Raw genomic sequence first — 5554 nt, forward strand, 5'->3', positions numbered from 1 at the left:
TACTAATCATGTCATTGCTACATTGGATGGACACACTATAGAGCAAGTAAAAGTGTACAAATATTTGGGAGTGTGGGTGGATGACAAGCTGAGCGTCACTGTTCATATGGAGAACTTGATAAGGAAGCTCAAGCTGAGAATAGGCTTTTATTAACGGCATAAGGCTTGTTTTTCTCTGGAGGCCAGGAAGGAGCTGGTACGATGTACATTACTGCCGGTTTTAGATTTTAGTGATGTTATATATATGTAGGCCTCAACCACTACCCTGAGAGCACTTGATTCAGTATATCGTGCAGCCCTCAGATTCATTACCAATTAAAAACGTCTAACACATCATGGTGATCTCTACAGCGCTGTTGGCTGGTCGTCATTCACCTTGCGTAGGCTTAAACACTGGTATACACTGGTTTATAAGGCCATACTGGGTCAAATGGCACTTTATCTCTGTTCTTTTTTTAATCAGTCAGTAAATAAATAGCAATTACGGTCCCATTCTCATTTGCTTTTAACAGTACCAAGAATTAGAACTGGACATGGTAGAAATAGTTTGTGTTACTCCTGGAATTCTCTCTTGAACATTTTAAAATGTGATGATCTAGTCACGTTGGTGGAGTTTAAACACTTGGTCGGTGTAAATATCATAGAAGAGTGTAATTGTCTTTAGGACAGCTGTTTTTTAGTTATGACATTGGTGTTTCTTTACGTAATATGTAATTGTTACACTGTATGTGTTAGTGTATGTAAGTCGTTTTGTCTGAACCTTTGTTCCCACTGCTGCTGTTGGACCAGGTGTCTCTTGAAAAATAGATTTTATCACAATGAGAAAAACCTGTATTAATAAAGGCTAAATAATCAATAATAAAAATCAACATCATCATCCCAGAAACCCTCGACCCACTCCAATTCGCATACTGCCCCAACAGATCCACAGATTACGCAATCGCTATTGTACTCCACACTGCCCTTTCCCACCTGGACAAGAGAAACACCTATGTGAGAATGCTATTCATTGACTATAGCTCAGCGTTCAACACCATAGTGCCCTCCAAGCACATCACTCAGCTAAGGACCCTGGGACTGAACACCTTCCTCTGCAACTGGATCCTTGACTTCCTGACGGGCCACCCCCAGGTGGTGAGGGTAGGCAACAACACATCTGCCACGCTGACCCCTAAAAATTGTCAAAGACTCCAGCCACCCAAGTCATAGACTGTTCTCTCTGCTACCGCATGGCAAGCGGTACCAGAGTACCAAGTCTTGGACCAAAAGGCTCCTTAACAGCTTCTACCCACCCCCAAGCCATAAGACTGCTGAAGAGTTAATCATTGAGGGCTTTCACCATGCTTCCACCATTTTAAAGTAGTCAAAGTAGTCAACTGGGTGGGTTTTCCTATGGGGTTGTAGCCTCCATGGCATTGCCCGTACTGTCACAGACACTATAATGGTACAGATATAAAGATGAGTCCTCTATCTATCTCTATGGTATAGATCTAAAACAATTGTGTGGTTTTGTGCTCTTGGTTTCTCATGATATGACCCCAATTACTATATTTTAGTATAGTACAATTCTAATATCTCTGTTATGTATTTCAGAGGTAATATATTTGTCAGTGCTTCAACACTTCTCAATGTTAAAGGCAGAAGCAAGGTGGAGGTGTGTGGGGCTTGTGGGCAAATTAACCTGTCTTATTATTCTGAGGTTGGTGGTTCAATCCCCATTAGATCTTTTTCACAATTATAAAAACGTAAAGAGAACATTGATAAGTTTGTGACTCAGATAAGATCTGAGTTCAGTAATTCTGATGATTTGAAGTTCAACTACTTAGCCTTCCCTGAGATTAAAGAAACATTGTGGGGAAATGTGCCGGTTCTGCTGGCTCAATGGTTAAAGCAACTGTCTCAGAGGTTGTGGGTTCTCACCTAGATGTATGTGATTTTGTTTGTGCTTCTGAAATTTCTTCAAAATGTCACTATGTCAAATACACAGGCAGATATGAAGAGGGCTGTGGCTGTGGGATTCAATCCCTGCTGCTCTTCTAAGAGGTTTTAGGTTTATACCCCATCTCTTCTGCTTTAGTGGATATTTCCGCAAATGTTTATGCCAAAATTAAAAAGAGGAGGCTGAGGCATGTGATAGACTTGGTGGCTCATGGCCTGAGTCCTTGCCTTTCGTTTCTGGGTTCAAATCCCATCTATTGCGCTTTAGTGGACACCGTCAATGTCAAAATTACAAAGAAAAGTGCAATGAATGTAAAGGTTTGGTAGCTCTGGGGGTTGAGTTCATGCCTTTGAAACAAGACGTTATGGGTTCAAATCCCATCTCTTGTCCTTTAGTCACTGTCGATGTCAAAATTACAAAGAGAAGTGTAATGTGTGTAAAGGAGTCTGTGGCGCTGGGGTAAGGATCTCACCCCATAAGTACAGGGCTGTAGGTTTGAACCCAGTGCTGCCTCTGGATTAGGGTTGCCTCACCACTGAGGACTCTGCCACAGTGTAAGGTAGGGCCCCGTAACCAGCAGTGGATATGGAGGGAAACACCTCTTGGAGAAGTTGACCCTTAGTTTTTAACTAGTGCTAAGGGTCTACTTTTTCCAGAGGCTTCCCTGCATAACCACTGCTGTTCACAGGAGGGGAAACCCCAGGCATTAAACCCCATCAGCTGTCAACACAACCACATTCACATGCTCTGCCTGGAATCAAACCTACAATCACACACTTAAGAGGCGAGAGCCTGAGCCAACAGCTCATTCACACTTCACGACCTTCTCTTCATGTGATTGACGTTGAGATTCCAGGAACATCCAAGAGTACATTAAGAGGCCAGTAGGTGGCAACATGGCAGTTGGAAGAAGTCCGTCAGTGACCTCTACTTACCAGTAATGCTGGGATCAACAGGCTTTCTGTCGGTGCCCCACAGTGGTATAAAGTCATTAAGTGAAAATACTTTAAAATACTACTTTAGTAGTTTTGTGGGTGTATCTGTACTTTACTATTTATCTTTTTGACAACTTTTACTTCACTACATTCCTAAAGAAAAGAATGTACTCCATACATTTTCCCTGACACCAGAAAGTACTCGTTAGCAGGACAGGAAAATTGTCAAATTCACGCAATTATCAAGAGGACATCCCTGGTCATCCTCTGACCTGGCGGACTCACTAAACACAAATGCTTAGTTTGTAAATTATGTCTGAGTATTGGAGTGTACCCCTGGCTATCTGTAAATAAAATAAAACAAGAAAATGGTGCCCCATGGTTTGCTTAATATAAGGAATTTTAAATAAGTTATACTTTTACTTTTGACACTTAAGAATATTTAAACAAAATACTTTTATTCCTTTCCTCAAGTAGTATTTTAATGGGTGACTTTCACTTTTACTCAAGTATGACAATTGGGTACTTTTTCCACTACTGGTCACCCAGCATAAGTTGGAGGTAGCTGGAGTTGGATACATGGCATCTCTAGGCCAGTCGTATGGGCCAGCCAGCTCTCCCTCAGACACTTGCCTGGAGGCCAGATCAGACAAATACCTCTGGGCAGAAACACATCAGAATGCAAACACAGCTAACCTCTGAGGAGATCAACTAGACCATTCAGGCCACACCTCTGAACTCACCTTACTACAACTCACCTTAGCTATCATGTGAACCAGGGGTTTTCAAATCTTACCCTACAAGGTCCAGAGACTGCTTGTTTTCTGTTCTACCTGATAATTAATTGTGCCCACCTGGTGTCCCGGGTCTAAATCAGTCCCTGATTGGAGGGGAAGATTGAAAATAACAATAACACTGGAACTGGCTTCGGGGTCCTGGGTCCGTATCCACAAAGCCTCTCAAAGTAGGAGTGCCGATCTAGGATCAGTATTGTCTTTTAGTTCATAATAAATAAGACTATATGGACATATACATTTAAAAAAAACACATTCCACAAAATATGAATACATGATTGTATCAAAATCATTTATACAGAGTGTTTTATTTTTTATGAATGAGAAGTCATACATACATACACTGAGTGTACAAAACATTAAGAACACCTTCCTAATATTGAGTTAGAACAGCCTCAATTCGTCAGGGCATGGACTCTAAGGTGTCGAAGTGTTCCACAGGGATGCTGGCCCATGTTGACTCCAATGCTTCCCACAGTTGTTGGCTGGATGTCCTTTGGGTGGTGGACCATTCTTGATACACATGGGAAACTGGCACCATTCAAAGAGACATTCAGGAGGATTCCAATGAAGGAAAAATAACACTGACAGAAACTATAGAAAAGCACACATCATACATACCAACCGCATAGGTCCTGCTGTGTGCAAACAACCCCCTTCCCTGCATACAACTCATACCTGGGCCTAACCTATTCATAGACGCTAAGTAGGGTTAGGGTTAGTGTTCCCACATGGACATATCTCCATGTTACAGCGCATTTTTACGGAAGACAGACAGAAAACAGAGGGACCACCTGTGCTAATTAGCTATCTGCACAAATGTGTTGTCACTGAAAAATACTGTCGGCTGCAACTGTGTTGCGACCAGTTAAAACAGTGTACAGTAAGTGTGTATTTTCCATTTGTCAAATTATTTTGATGTGACATGAAAGTAAAGGGCTTTATGTTTCTAGCACCGTACCACAATTGAGAATCGATTCACGTTTAGATGGAGTATTTTGTTGTTTTGGCTGCCCGAGCCAGTCTACCTCTGGAAATAACAGAAGGACCTTGAAGAGTAACAGTAGGCTCCTTAATAGTACATATTGGGCTACAAGTACAGGTACTTCTCGTGGTTTGGCCCAGGTTAGCTCTGGAAAACCCTTCTCTCCGTAGTGTTTTCAGCGGTTAGCTTCGCCCACGGCTGGCTCTGTGTGAACTATAATATTGACGCTGTGTTTTAACATTTAGAAATGTCAATAATCATTGCTTGCGAAACGGTTTTCAAAACATATGCCCCTTATCTTTCATATCAGCGAGAAAGAATCTTTCAAATAAAAAATATACACTTACTGTAGGAGATATGCACAGGTCCATACACTGTGTCAGAGATACTGGATAGAATGACGAGATGCTTGTGTCTACGCCCTAAAAACGGGATTAGTTGTCCACAGAGCGAAACAGTGAGCTGTTTTCTATGAGGGGTGTTGACGTCAACTTCCTGTATTCAATGGATAGTGAGATTCTATGCTAGCGTCATAAATATGTATAGACCGTCTCGAATTTCAAACAGGGATAACGCCGATATGGAGATTTTTTCTCCAAGTTGCCAGGATGTCACGTGCATCACACTTATATCAGTACACTCCTAACAACCTAAGTATCACGAAACGTCTATTAGATCAAATAAACCTCACGTATTAAAATAGCATTACATATTTTATCTTCACTAAATTCGACACTCATTGACCCCATACAAAAACTCCTCACCTGGTTAATATTAATGATCTGCTTAACGTGGACAGATTTTGGGCGGAGTAAACCCTCTCGCTTCGCCTCATCCTCGCTGGCTGTGTGTGCCTCCAGTTGACAAACGACACTTCCTCCCCAGTTACTCAGCGCGCGCT

This window comes from Coregonus clupeaformis, unplaced genomic scaffold (genome assembly GCF_020615455.1).
Source record: "Coregonus clupeaformis isolate EN_2021a unplaced genomic scaffold, ASM2061545v1 scaf1067, whole genome shotgun sequence".
In the NCBI taxonomy this organism is placed as follows: Eukaryota; Metazoa; Chordata; class Actinopteri; order Salmoniformes; family Salmonidae; genus Coregonus; species Coregonus clupeaformis.